The 25316-nt window shown below is 34.4% G+C and overlaps 1 long non-coding RNA gene across 1 annotated transcript in view; it reads right to left on the minus strand.

Moving 5' to 3' along the window:
- The window catches only part of LOC145662115 (uncharacterized), a 205343-nt gene extending 182451 nt beyond the window's left edge, over positions 1-22892 (minus strand). Inside the window, exon 1 of the long non-coding RNA XR_014126984.1 lies at positions 22803-22892. This is a non-coding gene — a long non-coding RNA (uncharacterized LOC145662115). The remainder of the gene's footprint in view (positions 1-22802) is intronic.
- Between the last annotated feature and the right edge of the window lie 2424 nt (positions 22893-25316).

Below are 25316 nucleotides of genomic sequence, written 5' to 3' on the forward strand. Positions count from 1 at the left end.
AAACTACAGAAAATATAAAAAAAAGACCGAACTATAGATTTTAACACCAAAAAGTGACTTGTTTCCTCGATCTACCATGACGGCTGTGACTTTCGCTAATAAGGCTAAAGAAAAAGAAAGTCTACCAATCTTTTCGAAATGTGATATTAGAAGAGAGTTCTATGGATGATCAGGAGAACATGATGAGAAGAAATAATGATAATGTGGAAAAGCTAATTGTCCAGCTCAAAGTTAATAACAGGAGACAACACGCACGAACAGTAGAAAAAAATCTATCAGACCCGTGACGTCATCAGATTTTCATTGAACAACGCTGTGGGGAAGGCAGAAGACCGTAAAGAATGGCGAAAATTAATATCTAGAACTACAAAGACTTTGGGTCATGATACTCAGTCGACTTGAACGACTAGAGAGAGAGAGAGAGAGAGAGAGAGAGAGAGAGAGAATACTGATGTATTGAAAATAAAACACATGCCATCAAATTATGTTCTTTGAAGCATGAAGATATGCATTATTGTTTGGATATTATAGACCGATTGTCTTTTTCATTTCCTGCTACCATGAAACGCTAATAGGGATAAAATTCTACAATATTAATAATCTATATTAAAAAAAAAGTTCCATGATAAGGCATATGGGCCTACTACACGACAGATCTTACTGACTTGAACAATAATATAGGTAAGCGTAAATACTTATGTGTAGTTTTCGAGCAAAACCAAGAACACTGATCTTTTTTTATGGAAAAATGTATGCTGTACAATAACTACGTCATTTGTTAATACGAAACAGACGTATACCCTCATTACAGATGTATTAACCGTTTTGTTATGACACAAGCAAGAGGAAAGTACATTTAGTAAATAGTGATGAGAGAAAGAGTCTTGCATGTAAGACCAAGACCAAGACCAAGACCAAGACCATACCTGCAAGACCAAGACTCTTGGGCAAGAGTCTTGCACAAGTACCGACTCAGTGGTATAGCGCTCACCTGTGGTGCATAGGGTCTCTGGTACGATCCCAACTTACGCCATGAGCTTTTTTTGGTGAACAAACACCGTATGCATGGGTTTCATCATTGTTTTTCCCATTTCTATCTACTTTCTTCATTCCGCCATCTTATTCATTTCTCATTATCACCGTTCCCTTAGCCTCGGTGCTCAATTGTGAGACGTTAAACTAGGTATTTCATTTCATTTCAAAACACATTATTGGTTCTTCTTCCAAAACTAAAGAGAAATGTAGTAATGAACATTGGTAATTCCGTACACCATAGGCGTCGTCTACATGGGTATGGCCTTGACTCCGAGGCTCAAGCATCCGCTGGAAATTTTTAATGTATGCTCATAAAATTAATATCGAAATAACATTTTCATGACATTGACAAAAACTTAGTGCATGTGACCGCAAGCTTGATTTCATGGCCAGATGCCTATATGTTGAATAATTGTTTATCAATAAAACTTTTAGCCTCCTTAGGTATATGGCATATCGAGGATTGAGCGATATAACACTACACAATAAATAATGCATATTCAAAAGTGAGAGTAATTTTGTACAGTTATTTCAAATAACTTGGAGTCTGATACCGTTATTTTCTATTTCTAATATAGGTCAAAATTATTTATATAAATTGAGTTTACAAAAGACAGACAGTTGAGTAGTTTTCAGTTTTCACTCAAATTATTTTAAAATATTAAGAGATTTGATTATAATCATTAGGCCTATTATTTTAATTTTTTCTCTATTTTTCGGCCAATATTGCTAAACATATCATCACCATTATTATCATTCTGCCATTAATGGCAGGTCACTTGCTGCAACTGAGAAGCTTCGATGTACGGTGGTCCTCAGCTAGTCTCTTCGTCCTGAGGCAGCAATTTTCTGTTTTAATACCTTCCTTCAACTGAAATATCCTTCATTCCCTCCCTCTCTTTCCTTCCACCATACCCTCTAGCACTTCTCTCATAATACAGTTCCATCTCAGCCAATGTTCCATCCAGCTCCTCTTCTTTCTCTTAACAATATTTAAAATTTTTCTTTTCTCCCCTACTGCTATTATTTCTAACATCCCATTCGTTTTCCGTTCAACCCAGCTAATTCTCTCTTTTTTCTTCATGCCTACGTTTCGAAAGCTTCCAATTTTTTTCATAACTTTTGCGCAATGTCCATGTTGCTGCCCCATAGAATACATATTAGAATCAGTAAAACAATATCTCAATATTTAATTGGAAATTTGTTCAATACAAAGATTAGCTAATCGTGGTTGGAAAGAAAAAAAATCTGACGAATTTAGAGTGTGAAAATAATTTTGCAATTCATGGTATTTCAGTAATCTGTGCCGTCTTGATTTTCGTTTATGCGTCTCAGGGGTGCCTCCCCAGTTTGGGAATTAGTGGAGTATTGGATCTGTTAAATATACATACAAAAAGATTACGAAGAGTTGTGATTTATCTCATAAGTAGTGAAGCATGGGCACACATTGAAAAATAAATAAATAAATAAATACATAAATAAATAAATAAATAAATAAATAAAGGTCATCGCCTATGTTGTATACTATCATCATGCTTACACGAAGTTAAACTATATTACATTCAGAAACATATATTGTATTCCTGTTACTATTGGTGCATTGTAGAATTTATTATCACTTATGTCGTGAGTAAAATTTACCTATGAAAAGCATACGCTTTCTTAAAAGCAAGACTTGCAAGTCTCTTGCAAGCAAGGTTGGGTGTGCAAGACCAAGACCAAGACCAAGAGTTCTAGTGCAAGACCAAGATCAAGACCGGATGTGCAAGACCAAGACCACCCGGGTCTTGGTCTTGGTCTTGCATTTGCTCATCATTACTAGTAAACTTCCGATTATCTGCGAAATTGAGTGGTGCGGCAACCGCGGATAATAAGCAAAATGATTGTAAAAGAACATAAATGGGTCAGTTCTGTTGGTTTACATTTTATCAAGAAAATCGACCACTTTTTAAAACAAATAATAAAATAAAATATTAAAACACTTCTTCATTTGTAACTGAACTTTTTAAAACATTTTGAAAAACAAAAGGCCATGAATAATCAACAAAGCGGATAATCGAGAGTTTGCTGTAATAGAGTTGATGAAATTAACCTAAAATTATGGTTAACTCTTGAACGTTGAATTCTGTTTAATTATAATGTTGCCCAATGGTGGGTCAATATCAATTAATAGGTCACATGAAACAACAATATTATATTCTTAAGAATAAATTATGATGCGTAGTTTGCGAGGAATCGCCAATAATGAATTTTTACGATGCTAAAGAAAAGGAATGCAGTTCGTTGTCAATAATAACTTATGGTTGTAGTTTACTGGATCAGATTGATTAATTAGACCTACGAGACACACTTAGAAAGTAAGTTCCGATTGGACTCTGAAATGAAGGACGAATATCAGAAGACAGTGAATTCAGACCTTCTTTTCAACACATGTACACTTATGTCCAAAATTATTGTCGCATGTCTTTAGAAATTACATAAATAGAAATAACTCTCTTTCTTGTGATAGAGAATGTCACATTTCTTCTTGAAAATAAGCAGAAAAACAAAACACATATTTCCAAAAAATATTTCAATAAAAAATTAAGAAATGAGCAAGTTATAATTAAAAAAAGAAATCTCCGAAACTTTCATCGAAAAATTCTAAGTTCCATTTTCGTAAACGTGGCAAACGCGCAGCGAAATTTACGAAGAGGGAGGGAATTTTATGCTTTGTTAGAAATAGAACGTAAATCTGTCATAAGGTTAGCTATTATACATGTGGCACAGCTCTAACAATCATTCCTATTAAGCATTTTACATTTAAACAAACGACTAAATAGAAATAAGCTACAAAATGTGCGAAGCTATCAGGCATTTTGTGTTAGTGGTTTCGGTACATACGTCTACCAAGATGCCATCCGTACCGTGCCTTTGTAGAGTAGTCGGTTAAAGCTTCTTCTTTACATACTTTATTTTTCCACGATCATCACTTCGAATCCCATACCCTATAGTAACTTTTTTTTTTTTTAAGAAAAGCTTGATTCTGTGAATTCCTTAAGAAACAATGTTTTGTTCTAATAATGCTCCTTAGTATTATTCTCTTCATTCTAGTTTATTTGAATATTTCCAAATAATTTAGAATTATGTCTTTAAAAACATTAAAACTCAAGAATTTTATAAAAAGCGGAAGCTTCATTTATAATCATTTTCATAACCAAAATGAGAAACTTACAAATAGTGGAATTTTAATTAACATATGGCTAAACTTTCATAAAACAGTAACTAATAAAAAAAAACATTTACGCCGCATAGTTTCTGCAAGTAATATGCAGGTAATAGGCAGAATAATGAACGTAAACTATTAGATGTCGATTAAAAATTAGTAGGGATAGTTCTAAATCCAAGTAGAAAATTATCTCTGCTTCATGAAAATAATGAACATTTTACAAAAATAATGGTATTTTTGCTATATCGGAAATTTGTTTAGTAAATAAATAAATAAAATACAATTACATAATTATATCACTCTTACTCGATAGCTTGAAGAGAAACTGTTCGGCCGGGATCCTTCGGTTTTCTTTGTAGCACACGAAGGGACACGAAGTTGATCCGAACCAAGGGAAAGGGTGTAGAAAGAAATAGTGTCACGCCACAGAACGGCATGATATGTGACAATGGCCACGGCAGTGACACGGACGGATCATGGCAGGGGAATGACATGGGCATGATACACTATGTGTGAATTGATATTTAACTGAAAACTGGCACATTCAGTGCACGAGGGAGTCAAGTTCACTTTTGAAATTTTAGACATATTTTATCTTTAAGATCTCTACTTTAATCTCCTTTCAGAGCGCATAAGGTTCAAAGATTCATGTTCAGAAATTGTTAAAAATGCAAAGTATATCTGTCATAACGTTAGTTACTATACATATGGAATAGCTCTAATAATGATATTAAGCATTTTACACGTAAACAAAGGAATAAATAGAAATAAGCTAGAAAATATGTTAAACGATCATGTATTTTGTGTTAGTGGTTTCCTTATATGCGTCTGCAAGTAGTTCGCTCCTAACTTACCTTTCTAGAGTAGTTACTTAGCACTTGCTCTTTATACTTTATTTTTCCATAACCATCAGTACAAATCACATACCCGACTTTTTTCTTTTTTTTCTTTTTTTTTTTTTAAGAAACGCTTGTTCTCTCTATTCGTTATAGTGTTTTCCAACAAGTAGTAGGGTGATTTGTTAAAGCATGATTTAGTGCCCTCTTTTTTTTTTTTTTCGATGATCATTAGTTCCAGCTCCGTGCCTACAGTATTTTTAAAAGTTTGTTCGCGAGATTTTGTTATACACCTCCTTCTATTAATAAAAGGTATTTGATATTATTCTTTTTATGTTAGTAATTTAAATATGGGCAAACAATTCAAATTTCTGCCTTTAGACGTGTTAAAATTATCAAGAGTTTTATCAAAAGTAGCAGCTTCATTGCCATAAAGTTTCATTGCGAAAATGAAACTTTAATAAAACTTAATCAACATATCATTAATTTTAATAAAACAATACTTCCGTTTTTATCACGAAGGGGCTAAACCGTGGCTATACAAAGGATCGCCAAGAATTTCGCATGTGGATCATACCCTTTATTGGGTGAAGTGTCATCTTACTTTTCAAAAGGAGTTTATAAACAAAATTTAATCTGCCTATTTTAAGAGTTTCGGAAGATACTATATTTTTATCACAAATTTGGAGCCGATTTCTTCCTTAGGATACCGATTCTAATGAAAGCAATATGATAAAAAAGAAAACTGATTCGACTATCTTTGAAGTTTAATTCCAAACGATTCAGTCATTATCCGTGATGAAAGTGATGAGTACAAACTATTTCTCCCGGGGGAGAATTTCAATATACAGCGTTAAAGTAGCACTGCAAAAGTACTGGTTTCTTCGGAAGTTTGGACGGGAGTGGTAAGAATTTCATTGGTCCCAGGAGAAAATGTGCCCCTCTGCTACCCCCTGAAATCATCAGTACGTGGTGATGAGGCAATCATCAAGTTAATTTTTACAAATTGCCCTTTCTCTTTTTAGAAGCCAAGCTATCCTAAACGCTGGAATAAGTCTTCACTTACTTCATTGACGAATTTATATAAGTAGATTCAAGTCCCTAATGACGGACTTGCAGGATACACTTTTTATCATGTATTTTGAATCTCCTTCTGCTTTAGGATATATATTTTGGCGACAGTGAGGTGGTGAAATCACGACTCTAGCCAAATGATTTGGCGTGGTAGACCTGGGTTCGATTCCCGGAGGGAGCTCATGTGGTTCGGATTCCACATTAATCAGTAGGTCGCGTCTCATATAGCATCGCTGTTGAAAGGGACTTTAAACTCAAAATCAACTCAACTCTAGCCAAGTGATTCTGATTTTCAAAAATTCGTTTTACATAGTTCAGCGTTTACCTGTGATGAGGAGACAGAAAACTTCGATTCATATGTTGAGAAAGTATTATATAAATTACCTTTATAGCTTTTCCTGTAGATGCTGAATATTCGAAAACTCGATTACACCGAACCATTTATTTTAGTGAGGAGTTTATATATCAAACTTCATCTATATAACATGAGGGACTTTTGAGATCCTTTATTTATAGGTTAAATTTTAAAATTCCATTTCCCCCTTAAGATGCAAATTTTAACAAAACATTGACAAGACGACAGTGCTAATTATGTTCAGAAAACCATTTAACTAAACTAAAAAATGAAGCAACCACCCCTTTTCATATAATTTGTTTATATGTGTTATCGAGATGTATTTAATAAACTAGCAATCGTGGAGCAATCAATTAGTGTGCACTCACTAAATGTTCACGATTGGTGATGATCAGCAGTTCAAATCCTGCATACTAGTTTTTTTATTTATTATTATGTTCACATTTTGTTAGTGATATTTTTTAAACAACTCTCTTTTAATCCAGCGTGGGAGGCCCGGGTTCGATTCCCTTTGGGAGCTCATGTGGTTCGGATTTCACGTTAATCAGTAGGTCCACGTCTTATATAGTCTCGCTGCTGAACGGGATATTAAACTCAACTCAACAATCTCTTTTAATCTAAAAAATATTTCTGAATATTACTAATTTAATGCTATTCAATTTGAATGTGTGCATAAAGTATAATTCAAACTTTTATATTTATCAAATATTAAAATTAGCAAGATTTCAATAAAAAGAAGGAACTTAATTGTCACAACCTGAAAATGAAACTTTAATAAAAGTTTAGTCAACATGCCCGCAACTTTAATAAAACATTACTTTCCTATTTATTATGCATCATTTAGTGCTAACTGTATTTGTTGTATAATTTTGCAAAACAAATTAATTTAAATATTCTAGAAAAAGTAACTACATTTGTTAATTCCTTTTGTACACAATGCTGTGATAAATCGTTACATTACTACATAAACAAGTATGAAAGTATCAAAATTATTTTATCGAAAATTTCTTCTAATTGAATGCAGAATATTTTAAAATCATCATTCAATGTTTTGTTGCATAAAAATGATCATAATAGGATTGCTTTTTTGTTTACTCTACATATGCACTGCAAGTTATACGTAAATGTAGTTGAAATAATTAATATAATATAAATATATATATCAATTGGCGATTAAAAAAAGTGTTGGTCAATATGAAGATCCACAAGTATAATTTTATGGGAAGTTGTCTAATATATATGTGAAATTAAAATTAAATATTTTTAAAGACAGCACTCCAAGTTAATTTGTTTGATTGTAAATGTAATATTTAAAAAAAAAGCTTAATACTCCTTGATGAGGGTGAAAAGGCGACGTAAATAAGTTTTCGGTTTGATGGCTGATCTTGAGTTTGTCGTCTCTTTGAGCACTGAGACTATATGAGACGTAGATCTACAGCTTAATGTGGGTTCCGATACACATGCGCTCTCACTGGGAATCCGAACTGGATCGTTTGCGTCGAAAAGGCGTACGTGAACCTTATAATCACGAAGGAACAGTTTTCACTTCAAGGAGAAATCCCAGTCGGAGGTGACTTGAAAGAGTTTATTTCGGAAGAAAGATTAAATATTTGCATGAACTTCAGAATGGTTAACTTTTTCAGGTCTAAAAAACCTATTTAGTTGCGTCTGAACTTTTGGAAATGTCATTTTGAAGGTAGATAGAGTCTTGAGTGTGTGTGTTTTATAATGTATTTTACAGTGACCTTATTGTTTCTCATAGTCATTCTCTGAAATGACGTTTTTAAAGTGGCAATTTTAGTGGAAATCTTTTATTTTAAGATATATTATGAAATTAAGTTAGAAATCCCCCTTCAGTAGTGTTTGAAGGATTGATCTTAAACGCTTCATACTTAACACGTTATCTTTCACCCAGTGCTTCTTCCGGACAAGCTCTGACAGTGCCTCCCGTAATACTGACAAGGAGAAGGCAGAGTTTGGTAAGTGAACTTCGGAGCCATTTTTTTTTGGGGGGGGAGGTTGTAGTGCACATTTAAAGAGTTAATATTACAAACTGAAGAGCGCCATGGCCAAAAATAACGAAGAAAAACCGTCTTAAAGTTTTCTACTCGCGAATTGAATGTGTGTCAGAGTGAGTAAAATCTATAACTCATCTGTAAAGTGTCCCGGGTTCGATTCCTGTTCGAGTCACACATCTCTTTTTTTTTTCAACCAATAAAGTAGGCATTTGTAACTATAAGTAAAATATTAATTCATCGTATGTTTATAATGAATAAAACAATAGAAATTTTCAAATCACTTGTAAAATCTTTCAATGTTCCATGTTAACTGGCAAACAAAATTTAACCTAGTCCGTAAACATGCTGACATCATGAGTTATATTATGGTTACGACCAGTGGTGTATTTGCGATTTTATTTGGGGGGGGGGAGGCTTTGCCAACTTTAGTTCTGGAAATGTGAAAATTCTCGAAGATATTTCATTTACTTTAATATAGTAAATAATATTTCGGGGGGGCTTAAGCCCGGAAGCGCCCCCAATAAATACGCCACTGATTACGACAGTCGTTGTGTATTAAATGTTGTTGACGCTTCGTGTCTACATCTGTTGACAATGTACGAATTACAAAGGAGTTGAGAGGGAAATCCTCTTTGCTAATACTGGATGTTGCTATAACCAAAGGAGATTTCCTCCTCATTCCCCTTGTAATTTGCACACTGTCTACAGATGTAAACACGAAGCGTCAAGAACAGTTTTTACACAACGACTGCGGTAACAATAATATTTACGGAATAGATTCAATTTTGTTTCTACCGTAGTTAAAATGGAACATTGAAAGATTTTACAAGTGATTTGAAAATTTCTATTGTTTTATTCATTATAAATATATAATGAATTAATATTTTACTTATAGTTACAAATTGCCACTTTATTGGTTGAAGCAAAAGTAAAAGTGTATGACTCGAACAGGAATTGAATCCGGAACCCTTTACGCAGGAGTCAAAGATTTTTTTTCACTTTGCCACGCCGACACTTGGTAAATGTGTGTGTCGTACAATTCATGCAGAGAGTAAAAAACTTGAAGACGGGTTTTCTCCGTTATTTTTGGCCATTGCGCTCTCCCAGTTTGCATTATTAATTCTTTAAATGTGCACTAACAACTCGCAAAAAGTAGCCCCGAAGTTTACTTACCAAAGTCTGTCTTCTCCTTGTGAGTGCCCCCCCCCCCCCCGGAACATTAATTCTGAAAGAAACAGTGCTTTCACCGAATACTGATTTTTGTTTCTAATCTTTTAGACATATCTGCTGAGGTGGTAGTCATAATTTACGTTTTAGCGAAATATTTCTGAATAGAATTTCGTTCAGACAAAGGATGACTTCAAATCTATATTTCGTACACATTATGGATTACAGGGGATACCTAGTACTTTGCCGTACTATGTAAGGTATGCCGAACAAATTGTTCGTAAGGAGAGTGCACAAGAAAGTAAAAAAGCAGTGTCATCTTTAGATTTTTATTCAAAACTTTCAATTGAAAAATAATTCGTTGAGCATTGAGACAATTTTAAACAAATTCAAAATACTTTGATGGATTCCTAATTGCAATTCTTAATTCAGAAATCTGAGGACGTCTATATTCTAAGTGACGAAAATACCAAAGTTTCTTGTCTAACGAGTTAATTGGCTTCCTAGCGTAATTCTTTATTTCTTTTCTGTACACGAAAATACATAGATTAATACCTATGATATTAATCAAAGAAACTTTTTTCTGACGTAACAAGCAATTATTATAACCACACTTATTTCTAATTTAATATGATGTATAACTCTTGTTATAGATGTTATATCAGCTTGAGAGTTTATACTGTAAAAGTTATAGGAAGAGAGGCACTGGCGCTTCAAAATCAGGAGTCTCCGTGTTTCAATTACATATATGCCTTCTTGGCTAGAGATTCTCCATCCCATTACGCGGAGGCAGGGATACATATTTTTACTATATAGAGCATGGCTGAATTGATAAATATTCTGTTCATTTTTTTTTTTTAATGTTTCAGTGCACCTGGATCTTTTGGGTTATCAACTTTATCTAAAATCTTTTAAATAAATAAAACACATAACGCAATCACCATAATTTGATCCCACATTGAATACAAGAGTGAAGTCAAAACATACTCTTACAAAACATTATACAGCTCAAAGAAGGCAGTAAATATAAATTATTTATTCTAAATGAACGTTTAAAATAAATGTGAATACCATATTGTATGTATACTGATAATCAAATAATTTCCCTAATTTCAGAGATTCAGTTATTCAGGTAAGATTGAATATTAGCATGTGCAATCCTTCTAGTTAGTGGTTTTATACAGGGTGTTTCAAAGCAACACCGACAAAATATTTGAAATGTGATTAATGACACCAAGATAGGACAAAAAGTATAGACCAGTCTGGGTGCACAAATGGTTCCTTTCGGAGTTATAGTATGCCAAAAATATGAAAAATGAACTTCAAAGGTCCATAGGTCCAAACCTATGGCACTCACCGTGGTCGGGTCAAGACTTCACTTAGGAACTATATGTGCTCTCTCCAAATATCCAACTTTCACAATCCTGCGGTACTTCCGCAACAATTTTTAGAGAGGTAGTTGGTGAGTACTTCAAATCATATGCCTTTAGCCAAACTCTCTCTATAGAAATTGTTGCGTGAGTACCTTAAGATTCTGGAACATGCATTTTTGGATAACTCACGTATTAGTTTCTAAGTGAAGTCTTGACCCGACTACGGTAGGTCCCATAGTTTTGGACCTATGGACCTAAAAATTCATTATTTTTTTTCATGTTTAAGGCAGCCTATAACTCCGAAAGGAAACATTTGTAAATCCAGGTTGGTCTATATTTTTAGTCTTGTTTTGGTTCAGGAATCACCTCCCAAACGTTATCGGTGTTGTTTTGAAACATTCTGTATATTTGATACCAAACAATAGGTATGGTTCAGAAGTATAAAAAAGATAATAATCAAAATTCAGTAAGGTTTATTAAATTTGCTTTGGAAACACGCGAAAATCTAGTTAAGAATTTCAAAAGTACTTTAAGAAATTTATCCTAATTTAGAGATATGAATCCACTTTATTTTAATGGCGTAGAGACTCGGATTCGATTCCCGGTGGGAGCTCATGTGGTTCGGATTCCACGTGAGTTAGTAGGTCCACGTCTAATATAGCCTCGCTGCTGAACGGGACGTTAAACTCAAAGTCAACTCAACCCAACTTCATTTCAAGTTTGGTTATGAATACGAATTTGTTTATATTACTTGCAAAGAAAATACAATTTTCGACTATTGCATTTTCCTTTTCAACAGTCAATAATGAAGCCCTACGTTTTCAATACAAGAGACGTCTTCTAAATAAAGCCAAACAATGATAGTAATTAGGTATCTCTCTTGTATATGATTTTTAATTACGAAGGAATGTTATGTATGAAATTTTGGCGGCTTGGTAGCAATTGTACAAGGAATTGGTAGGCGTAATAGCTAGTGAGAGGCTAGAGTAGAGGTAGCGCTTCGGCTTTAGGTAGTGAGGGTTGCGAGGTCAAATCCCACTCAAAGCACATTTTATTTTTTAAAAATATATTTCAATGATTGCATCACAATTTTTTCTGCATGCTTAATCACATATTCACATAACATTTTATGGATGAAATGTAGCCCTTAAAAGGGCTGTTTGAAACTAAACACGTTCTTAATATGATGTCCAGTGACCACCTGCTTTAACAACCGCTAACATTCGACGAGGCATTCTTTCTATCATTCGACGGACATAGCCCGTGCTATTCGTAGCAAGATCTTCCCAAACATTAACGATCGAATCCCAGAGCTCATTGGAAGTTCTAGGAACTTCATTAGCCCATTTCTCCCTCAAACATCTCTTTACCTCTGCCCAGACATTTTCTATTGGATTAAGATCTGCTCCGCGTGGAGGCCAATTGATTACCTCTACATCATTTTGCTCTGCCAGCCACTCTTGGACAACTCGTGACATATGGACAGGTGACTGGTCGTGTTGAAAGTGGATTGCTCCCTCAGGATAACGTTCGCGAACAGATGGCAGCATAATATTCTCCAAGATGAACTTATACTGCGCACCTGTAAGACGCCCATCAATCTTGTGAAGATACCCAAATCCATCTGCAGAGATCCAGCCCCAGACAGCCACTGATATGCGTCCGCTGAAACGCTTGTGCCATATGTATCGAGGATCGAACCTGGAACCTCTCTCACGAAAGACACAGACTGGTCCATCATTTGCAGAAGAAAATATACATTCATCGCTGAAAATGACATTTGTCCAGTTCCGATGCATATTTTCCTCTGCAAATTGACGTCGTCGTCTGATGTGTTCCGCAGAAAGAAATTCCTTAATGGCTGCACGCCGAGCGAATAGATTAGCCTCCCTGAGTCGCCTAATAGCTGTTTGACGTGATCCAGGAAAGTCAGCGGCTTGTCGCAGTTGACGCGAATTTGAATGGGGAGTTTCCTTGGCTTGTTCAACCAGACGACGGTCTTGCTCGCTTGTGGTAACTCGGCGTCTCCCATTACCACGACGACGAATTGTTTCCCCGGTAACACGATATCTATGTGCCCACCGCTGACCAGTTCTAGGGTGAATGCCTACATGCTCCGCGGCTTGCTTAGCGCTGTAACCTTCGTCAAGAAGCGTTATGAAACGAATTCTTGCTTCCTCCATGACGTCTACCACTCAAATGTAAGTGAATGTCTATCTAAAAGAAATCCCATGTATTACGTGGCATTTACTAGACACGAACTCCCTTTTATCGAATTTTGATTGGTTGTCATATCAGATATTTGGTAGTGTGAATTGAGTCCTTACTTAATAGCCCTACAGTATCACACGAAACACAGCCAGAGGCGTTTTCTTTCAGCTTTACCTTTGAATGTGCATAATGTAACTTGTATTCTCCAGGCGTTTCAATAACCCAACACACTTAGCTTCAGAACTAGTAACAGTATATATGTATATACCTCAGTTTCATTCAATGACATCTAGAATACTTCTTCCAGCACCGAGGTTATATAAGACGTAGACTTACAGACTAGTGTTTAATTTGAACAAATGCACATTCACCGATAATCGAATCAGGCCCGTATCCAGGGGGTCTAGGGGGGCCGGCAACCCTAAATTTTAGCTGCCCCCTAAAAGTTTCACGGTAGGTTTGCAAATGAACTATAATATGGTGATGAACTATAATATGGTTGGATCGGGCCTCCCCTAACTTCAGCCGGACCCCCTTTACATTTTTGGGCTGGCTACCGGCCGCAAGTGAACGCAACATTCCTTTAAATTATATATACCTGAACCACTTTAAATCACATATAGACCCGATTTCATTCATTTTTAATTTTCTTCGTAACAATAAATCCTATTTAATGTATGTATACAATTTACCGGTAAAATAAGTACAACTGAAATAGGAAATAGCGATGGCCAATTCCAGAATTTTTACTTTCCGGAATCCGAAAAGTAAAATCGGAAACATTCTAGATTTCGGAAAATTCCGATTTTGGAAAAAATTCGGAATTCGGAAAAAAAATCCGGATTTCAGTAAAATTCCGATGTCGGAAAAATTTCGTATTTTTTCCGAAGTCCGGAATATTTCTAAATTCCGGAATTGTTCCGATATCGAAATTTTTCCGAAATCCGGAAAGTAAACTTACCGATTTCGGAAAATAAATTTTCTGGATTCCGGATCGCGAAAAATTTTGGCCATCGCTAGGAAATAGTAGGCTGTAATCTATATATCAAGGGTGCATTTCGTGCTTGTGTTTTAACCTGCATCTGATTGCTTCAGAGAAAAACGTAAAATTTCTACATTTATTTCTTTAATAGCAAAGATGTCCGTTCATTGTACGGGAAGAGTAGTTTTATTTGAAAAATATTTTGAAGGTTGTTTGAACCTTCTTTCTCCTCTCAGAATGCGTATTTGAATTGAAGTGAACTGATGAAAACTAAGCTCGACTCAAGTGCTTGCTATGTGCACAAATTCATTTCAAATGGCTGAGTCGTTTTTCGTGGTGAAACAGAAAATATCGATGCAATTTTATACTGTTTATTGAGAAAACATAGAGGAATAGTTGCGCTTCATCCTAAAAGCGAAATTTTCGGAAACTTTGGATCTTGTGTCCATCGAGTTTTAATAAGGAGTTTATTTACCAGATTCCATATTCCAAATCAGTCCATATTCGTGATATACTATATATATATATATATATATATATATATATATATATATATCTATATATATATATATATATATATATATATATATATATATATATATATATATATATATATATATATATATATATATATATATGTATAATTGCATAATTTTTAAACCGACTATCCCCCCAGAGCATTTTAATGAAATTGATATGACAAAAGCAATGTCGAGTTAACTGTTTATAACTTCAATTTAAACACTTAAGAAATTTTCCTATCATGATGAGACTGTATTGTATTCGAATGCGAAAAAAGTCATGGTAGAAATTGCTCCTTCCTTACGTGAAAACGGAATTGTTCAAAATACTAGAACGTGTGCCTATATATTTTAAATTAGGAATATATACGGTGACTTTCATATTCTTAACTTAAAGATCTCGTAAGATACTCTATTTTTATGTATACTTTGGATCATGTGTCCCTCCTTAGTATATGTGTCCGTCCTTATTAAAGTAAAATAAATAAATAAATGAATAAAACATTGAAGTGGAAGACAGTGCTAACTATGTCTAGCTATTATCATGTTACTTTCATTAAAATATGTTTGCTAAAAGATTAGAGATATTCAAAATGTATGCCAAAAATATATCTTGGAAATCACTCAAGTTTAACAGATGAAACTCAGTATATAAGTTCCTTATTAAATCTAAGCTGGTATGAGTCCCAGCGCTTTTGAACATTTCGATTTATAAGTATGAGGATATCAATTTCCATATTATTCTAGTTTCCCATAGTCTATTCATAAAATAACCACATTTTAAAAAGGTTACATCGTTTAAAATGAATTTATGACTTGCGTCTACCTGAGTTTTTATCATCTCACTTTATTTCATAGGGGCGTCCTAAAGGGGGAAGAGTCCCCAAATATACCTTTCAAATATGTTAAATACATGTAATCTTCCCGTGACAAGAACCGGCATTTCAACTAGTATATTGCGTAAATGAAATCAACCCTGACTATATCGTCGAAACGAAAAAAATAAAAGAAGAATTTTAGGAATGATCCAAAAAATGAATCAAAAGATTGCGATCTTGGCCAATAAATGAACTTCGGGAACTTTGGTAAATGAACTTCGGGTTCATCCTTCTCGAGGTAGTAGTGCATATTTAAGCGTATATATTACAAACTGGGAGAGCACAATAGCCAGAAATAGTGGAGAAAGCGCGTCTTAAAGATTCCGACTCTCGCATATGATACCACGTGTAAGGTTATCAAATGACGACATGCCAGAGTTAGGAGCATCTACGACCCCGTGCAAATGGTTCCGGGTTGCATCCTCGCTCGATTCAACTTTTTTGTTTTTTGCTTTAACCAATAAAGTAGCCATAAAATATTAATTCACCATATGCTTATAATGCATAAAACAATAGAAATATTCAAATCAGTTGTAAAATCTTTCAATGTTCTGTGTTAACTAGCAATTAATTGTACCCTATTCCGCGTTGTATATTGATATCACGCATTATATTATGGTTAACACAGTCGTTGTGCAAAAAATGTTCTTGTCGCTTCGTGTCTATATTTGTGAACATTGTGCGAATTCAAGAGTTAAGTTTCACTTACTTTTTAACTCCTTCCTTCCCCTCCCCTAATTTTTATCGTCAAAGTAAATAGATACCGGTAAATACCATCCCAGGCGCAAATCGCATCTATGTTGAAAATTTGATCGATATTGGTTGGGTGGTTCAAGAGTAATAAAGTCACAAAACCAGCCAGTTTTATTTTTATTTTTTTTTACATATCTCCCCCTCCCCACCTTGCATCATCAAAATAAGATTATAAAAATTATCGAAGGACCGAACGTCATCTATCTTGAAAATTTGATAGAGATCAGTTGGGTGGTTCAAGAGTTGTTTTATTCATTTTCATACATCTCTCCCCTCCCCTCCCCCTAACTCTTTGTTCTACCGTCAAATTGATATGATAAAACTACCCCAGGTCTGAACCTCATCTATGTTGAAAATTTGATTAAAATCGGTAGGGTGTTTAAGCGTGAAGAAGTCACAAAGACAGTCACTTTTATTTTCATTTTTTAACATATATCTACCCCTGCCCATCCCTTACGTTGTATCGTAAACGTGAAATGGCAATAACATCCCAGGCCCGAACCTAATCTATGTTGAAAGTTTGATCGAGATCTCTCGGGTAGTTCAAGAGTTACTAAGTTTTATTCATTTTCATATATTTCCCCTCCTGCTCTCCCCCTTCCCTAAAATCTACAGTCAAAGCAAAATGATAAAAAAAAAAAAAAAAAAAAACTACAGGGTGCAATTCTCAGATATGCTCTCAATAGAGTTTTCAGATATACGCTGATTTCAAGGAGAGTCCAAAGTAGGCAGAATATAAGCCTTAACACTGGACATCCACTGCTTCGGAGGGAAGTCGGAAGTGTTAAGAACCGGCAGCTCCATGTTTTTTGTGTTCGCAATAATGTGTGATTCGATGGATTTCCTCACTGTATATTTCACGTTCTCTTCACTTATAAGCGTGAAAGAAAACATTACAACATGCGTTTCCCCGATACGAGAAACCGTGTTGCTGACGATCCTTAACACTTTCGACATCGCGCTAAAGGTTTCTGTGTTCACTGCTATGAGGGCTTATCTTTGCCTACGTTGGACCAATCATAAAGTCAGTCAAATCTCAAAATTCGGTTGATTGTATGTCTGGGAATTTTGCTCTGTATGGAATACTTTGTACACCCACTGAAAATTAATGAAATATGCATTTCTGGATTGTGTATGTGTGACTTCTTTTACCTGATAAGGACCACCATCCACAATTTCTGGAATTCGAAATAGGACATATTGAAGTTTTGCTTTTTCGCGATTTTGGACAGCCCTAGCTCTGAAACTATGCACATTTCCCCACAGGGCCATATGAACTTTTTCTCTTATTTTGATGTAAGGAATCACCTCTTAGAGTTTGTCGGTATAGTTCATTAACACCCTGTATAAAACTCTAATACTACAAGTAATGGCTGTTCCTTTGACGAAAAGAAAAAAAGTAAATATTACAAGTAATGGCTGTTCCTTCGGCGAGAAAAAACAAAACACACTTGACCACTGGCGTCTCTGGCATGTAAAATTTGGGGGGGGGGGGAGGGACATCAAGGAAAGTGATTTAAATGGTACTACCAAGCCCAACCTGTTTATTATCTTCGATTCCATTTGTTAGCTTTCTGATTACCTTCACGGACCCCTGAGGTATATCAAGTCTGTTATAATCGTTTCATAGCCAGAATATTATATTCCAAATAGTGTAATTATTATTTATATGTTATTCTGTCGTTAGTAAATAAATTAGAATAATATATTGAATATTTTGTACTTCAAAATATTGAGGTGGACGCGTCCCCCTCAACCCCCCGCCAAAGACGCCCATGCACTTGACGAAGACTCGAACATGGATCAACTGATTGGTAGATTAGAACGTTATCTACTACGTCACATACTCAGGTGCTTTTTTTTTTTTTTTTTTTTTTGCTATACACTTTAAATATCCAGTTTGTGATTTTTGTTTCTGTTGTCTTACCATACAACAGTTTCTCTGCTTTCCCTGCTTCTCACACTATTCGTGTTATTTGTTGTGTAAATTGCATCTGCAAATGTAATATATTTTGTTAATTTACCAGCATCCACAGCTTTTAAAAGTTTTAATGGTCAATTACATTAACTGAACCGATTTTCCCGTATTTTCCATCACGTCAAGAAGCAACAGATAATATCCTGCGGAGCACATGCATTTTCTTATGTGACAGGCAATACCTATCCCGCCCTGAGTGCCATTACTTCTTTCTACACCCTTTCCCTTGGTTCGGATCAATTTCGTGTCCCTTCGTATGCTACGAAGAAAACCGAAGGGTCGCGGCCGACAGTTTCTCTTCAAGCTATCGAGTAAGAGTGATTGAATTATATAATTGTATTTTATTTATTAATTTACTAAACACATTTCCGATATAGCAAAAATACCATTATTTTTATAAAATGTTTATTATTTTCATGAAGCAGAGAGAATTTTCTACTTGACTTTAGAACTATCCCTACTAATTTTTAATCGACATCTAATATTTTACGTTCATTATTTCTGTCTATTACCCAGTGCTGTAATGCTATAATTTTTGGTAGGAATACGCTCAATAGTTTTCAAAAGTACAACGTATACGCAAGACTACTTGGAGTATACGCACTCTAATATAAGCTCATTCCTTCATAACTTTAAGGTCAGTATACGCCGGACTATAAAAATTTTAGGTGGGTATACGCCGTATACTCCCATATACGCCCCATTACATCCCTGCTATTACCTGAATATTACTTGCAGAAACTATGTTTTATTTAATTACTGTTTTATGAAAGTTTAGTCATATGTTAATTAAAATTCCACTATTTGTAAGTTTCTCATTTTGGTTATGGAAATGATTATAAATGAAGCTTCCGCTTTTTATAAAATTCTTGACAGTTTTAATGTTTTAAAGACATAATTCTAAATTATTTGGAAATATTCAAATAAACTAGAATGAAGAGAATAATACTAAGGAGCATTATTAGAACAAAACATTGTTTCTTAAGGAATTCACAGAATCAAGCTTTTCTTAAAAAAAAAAAAGTTACTATAGGGTATGGGATTCGAAGTGATGATCGTGGAAAAATAAAGTATGTAAAGAAGAAGCTTTAACCGACTACTCTACAAAGGCACGGTACGGATGGCATCTTGGTAGACGTATGTACCGAAACCACTAACACAAAATGCCTGATAGCTTCGCACATTTTGTAGCTTATTTCTATTTAGTCGTTTGTTTAAATGTAAAATGCTTAATAGGAATGATTGTTAGAGCTGTGCCACATGTATAATAGCTAACCTTATGACAGATTTACGTTCTATTTCTAACAAAGCATAAAATTCCCTCCCTCTTCGTAAATTTCGCTGCGCGTTTGCCACGTTTACGAAAATGGAACTTAGAATTTTTCGATGAAAGTTTCGGAGATTTCTTTTTTTAATTATAACTTGCTTATTTCTTAATTTTTTATTGAAATATCTTTTGGAAATATGTGTTTTGTTTTTCTGCTTATTTCAAAGAAGAAATGTGACATTTTCTATCACAAGAAAGAGAGTTATTTCTATTTATGTAATTTCTAAAGACATGCGACAACAATTTTGGACATAAGTGTACCATTCTTGTTGAGACATTAGTCGTAACGCTGCACTAACTGTTGCATACTTCTGTCAAAGAATCCTGCCGTCAAGCACTCGAACCAGGGTGTCATAAGTCACAACCATACGCAACTCATCTGCAGAAACTGACAGGAAAGTTGAGATATTGTGAACTGCTGATTAAGAATTGTTTGCTGCATATTTTTCACCAACTTAGGCGCAACCATAGACTGTTAGTCGCTATAGCGTTCGTTGTGCACATTAGTACAAATTGCTATGAATTGCCTGCACAATATTCCGACCACACATTCATTCATGACATCCGGTCTATATCCTTCACACACATACCAGTGGATCTCTGAGCCCAACAAGTTTTAACTGTGGAGAAACCTGATTGTATCGCGTTTCTCGCTCTCAGCAGGAGACTATATGCGCGCAGTATTGTCTTATGTACTATAGTTCTCACTCAACTGACTTCACACAATCGCGCTCGCACCAGATTATGCCTACGTGTTCCTCCTCCACTCTTACTTTGATTACTAGTGGCATCTTAAGACAGTTTCACTACTTACTTTCTTAATGCACCTCGTATTTATGTAATGTATAAACTATGTAGAAAAATCGCACTGTTAACTAGCAGATTATGACAAATACTTGATGCCTTTTATTTTTGTACATTTAATACACGATTGTAGAACTTGCGTTTTGGTTTGCAATGGTGCACATATTAAGCATCATTATAAAAATTATCAATTGCATCACTTCAGTAACAATCTGACCAATCAATGTAAATGCCAATATATAGATCGTTTTATTGTACAGGGCAGAAAAATAGACATTTATGAAAGAACGATTAGAAATGACTGAAATGTTCGAAAATGTGGGTAATGAAAATGGAATCTTTGAGTTTTACGTCCCACGATTATGCCGGTTAGGGTAAAGGAGACGGTGATTATGAGAAATGAATGAAATGGTGGAATGAAGAAAATGGGAGAAAAGGGAAGAACCCCGACAAAACCCACGAGCACAATATTTGCCCACCAGAAAGTCCACACGAGCTGGGATCGAACCAGGGACCCCAAGCACCGGAGGCGTACGCTCTACCTCTTTTTTAAAAAATCATTTTATTGTACTCAAGAAGCAATTACAACGAAGTGTTTATGCAGCTTTGTTACAAGTTATCAAGTCGTAACACATTTTTTAAAAAGTAAATTTAAAAAAAATCACATGAACATTGTGGAAGTTAAGAGAACAAAGAGTTGGTTATAAAATTTGCAAACTTCTTATTACGTACATCCGTTGATAAGTTTAAGTATTCTTTTTGTAAATACCGCTGTGATACTGTACATAGAAGGCTCCCCCTGCTTCTAAGGTGGAAGTAAAAATATATTTTACGGTCGTCCCTATATACCAATTGACACTGTGTTGTTTACTAGCTGGATAAAATCGACAATCTGGCCGTAAAATTATGTTAATATTTATATTGTGCTCTGAGCTACGAGTAAGAAGGGCTAAAAAGTGACGTAACTTAAACCATATTTGTTGGCAGTGGCGTATTTAGGGGGGCTTCCGGGCTTAAGACTCCCCGAAATCTTACTTACTATAGTAAAGTATAAGAAATATCTTGCAGAATTTTCACATTTTCAGCAAAGCTCTTCCACGAAAGTTAGCAAAGCCCCCCCGAAACAAAATTGTAAATACGCCACTGTTTGTTGGGATTCAAGACAGGTTGTGATTCTATGAACTAACATGTCTGTATTATTACATTTATAACAAATAGAATCATGACTAAAACCATATTTGTTTCACTTGTCTTTGGTATCAATAATGTCATGGATAGAGACCGGATGTTAGGCAAAATGCCTATTCTTTAATATTAAAGATATGATCAAAAATAACGTTTTAAAGTTTATATGGGGGGTTATAGTTTCGATTTAAGCCAATTTTATTTTGCCTATTTTGCCTATTTCAACCTTTACTGCCTAAATAATTGCTTTAGTGCCTAATATTGCCTATTCTATGCATTTTCTTCAAAATAAGCCTTCATTGGGAAAATATATAATTTACGTAACATAATATACACACATATTTACTTCTGTTATGTGTTTTAAACACAAGCTCGTGGTACGTTATAATATGTATACAGGATGAACTTCAAAGATGTTCACATACTTCGGGAGGTGATTCGTGACATGAAAAGATAAAAGTCCTCTTGAATTTCACGAATATCATCTGAAGTATGTGCGCACCTTTAAGGCCCGTTCCAATTGTCAGGATTCGATTTCGATTCCAATTTGGCACCCCTGTCACTCGAACACGACGCAGAATTCGACAACATGTAACAACACTTTTTGTCTTTTTTTCATGTCACGAACCACCTCCCGAAGTATGTGCACATCTTTCAGATTCACCCAGTATGTGCAATGCATAACATGTTTCTATATTCTTTGAACATTATCTATGACTTGAATCTATTTTTTAATGGTATTGAGTATTTATCTTCATTGTTTCGAGTTACATTTTAGTGCCTATTTTACTGCCTATTTTTTAAATTTTAAGTGCCTATTTGCCTGCCTATTTTCCAGGTTTTTAGTGCCTAAACATCCGGTCTCTAGTCATGGACAATCATAAACCAGATGGATTTGCTGGCGACACCCAATGTCGAGTCATTGATATTGGCCCAAATAGTGGACCAGTTACACAAGCAGTCATCTAACACAATTTTAGGTGGGACATTTAAGTTATTCATTTTGAAAACATACAGGTTTTTACTACGTAAATGTTGGAAATCAAAATGCTGAGACAGATATATGCAATCAAACAGAACAGTTTCTAAGTACTTACAGCTTTGAGGTAGGTCAAACACACACAGGGGAAGACTCCTATCTGTTTGGGCTAATAAGTAATTGAACAGTTACAACGTCGTCTATGTACCAAATTTCACATAAGTAAATCCCCACGCTAAGCGGGTTTGCATATCCAGGCTCCTAACTATGAAAATATTTACGATCACTCCAGCCCCAATCATTTCACAGATTCAACCTGTTGTATATAAGTTATTAGGACGTAAAATTGAATGTAATTTATACGAAAAACCCTTTTATGCATTGCAAGACCTGTAACGTCCAAATATTCACCACAAACTTATAGTTGTATCGACATAAACAAACAAACAAACAAAAAAAAGTGTGAAGCAGGAAACCACTTTACACAAAAGTCAAAAGAGGTCATTGAAGACATATGAACTGGTCGAGCGGTTTGGGTGACTAGTCTATCAATCAGAAGTTTATGTGTTCAAATCCTGTAGAAAATATTCGTTTTGTTTTTTTTCTTAAAAGTGTGTTCCTATTTTCATCAGAGGACTGAGAACATTTCTTTGAATAAATCTTTGGAAACTACTTTTTCTCAAATTCGATTAGAAGCGAACATTATATGAATTGCTAATCTAAAATCCACAGCTGAGAACAAAATATTAAGTATGTTCAATATGTCATTATTATCCTTTGATTTGTAATTAAAAACTAATTATAAGCATTGACGATTTCAGAAGATTCTCCCCGGTAATGGTCAATATATGAATGAGAAAAAACTGATAAAACATTATTAGTCCACTTTGAGCATGATCGAAAATAACTTATGGCCACGAAAGGGAAATTTATGTCGACAGGGTCTCAAATTCTCCGACAAGTCATGCCCTGAAATCTTCACTGTTTGAAAGGTATCCTTAACAAATAGAATATTACATTTATTTCTCGTTCTACGTTTTGAAATGGAAAAATCATAATTTTAAATAGAATTATAATACGATAAGCATAAAGATTTATACAACTAATGAAGTAAATATCCTTGTGTAAGTTATCGATTTCTATTCGGATTAAAACTCGAATATTCGTTTGCATCACACTTTAAAGTAAATCCTTTCTATATATAGTTCTTACTGGAAAGCATGTTTAACTCCAATTACTTAATCAATATTTTTAATAATATATTTTTATTGTAATACTCTTACTATTCAATGTTGTATGCACTTAATTTCCCAAAGCAAAAAAACCTCACAAATGTATAATTGACTAGTAAATATTATCAAATAAATTATCATTTAGTTTACGTAAACATTGCATCGCCTGATTTGAAACTTCGTATTTTAAATAATAATAATAATAATAATAATAATAATAATAATAATAATAATAATAATAATAATAATAATAATAATAATAATAATAATAAAATCATAGCCATATCTTTATCAGAATTTCAGGCTTAGTCAATAAATGAATTCAACATAGTCTCTATTCGAAGCTCTATTTAATCGAATCAGATAGAAATACGAAGAGGAACTTCGAGAACAGGTAAAAGAAAAATGTAACTTTGGTGGGATTGGAAGTAACTTTTAAGAGATTTTTTTTTTACAAATTACAGACAAATGACTTGGACACTTTTTTCTTTTCTTTAAGTTAACTGATTCACCGAACGTATCTCAGTAACTTGTCTCTATTTTCTACTCGGTTATACACGTTTTACAATCTTTTCCATTAACCTTGAACGATAAGAACACGAACACAAAAACATCCACTAGGTATTACAGTTAAAATTCCTAACTTCCCCCACAGGGAATCGAACCCGAGACCCCATACACCTGAGGCACACGTGTTAGCCACTAGACCAGAGGGAAGAGCAAATGAAATGTATTTTGTAGTGTCTGAAGTTTATAGCTATTTCACCCTGTGATAATATGTCTATTGATTTTTTAATGTTTACCGTATTCGTTACTTTGAAGAATGATATATATTATTGATATAGGTTTTATTACATATTCGGCCATAAATATTATATAAATTATCAGAATTATTCATGATCTTCCATGGAAATTCACTGGTGCATGCGCAGTAGAAACAGAAGAACACAATTTTCTGATGTTGGTCAGAACGCAAATTTCTAACAGGCTGTCTGAATTCCTTGGTGGAAAGCAGTAGTTCCCAACCTAGGGACCCGCAGCTTCCTCCTGAGTAAGCATGAAGAGCGAGTAAGGTGGCGAAAGCTACTGGCATAAAAGAATTGTGCAATAAATAAATAAAGCAAGACTTATTATGACTTTCAAATTCAGCTTGACCATTTTATAATTGCCGTTTTACAAAAACATCATATTGCACTAGGAGGGTATGCAAAAGTCTTGCTGGAAATAAATATAAATTCCTGGGATTATTATTATTATTATTATTATTATTATTATTATTATTATTATTATTATTATTATTATTATTATTATTATTATTATTATTATTGGTCTCCTACTTCTTGGCCAAGATGAGAAATATTCACTACCTTCTTCATACCGCTAAATCAATTACTTCACTG

This window comes from Thermobia domestica, chromosome 10 (assembly GCF_964235325.1).
Source record: "Thermobia domestica chromosome 10, izTheDome1.hap1.1, whole genome shotgun sequence".
NCBI lineage: Eukaryota > Metazoa > Arthropoda > Insecta > Zygentoma > Lepismatidae > Thermobia > Thermobia domestica.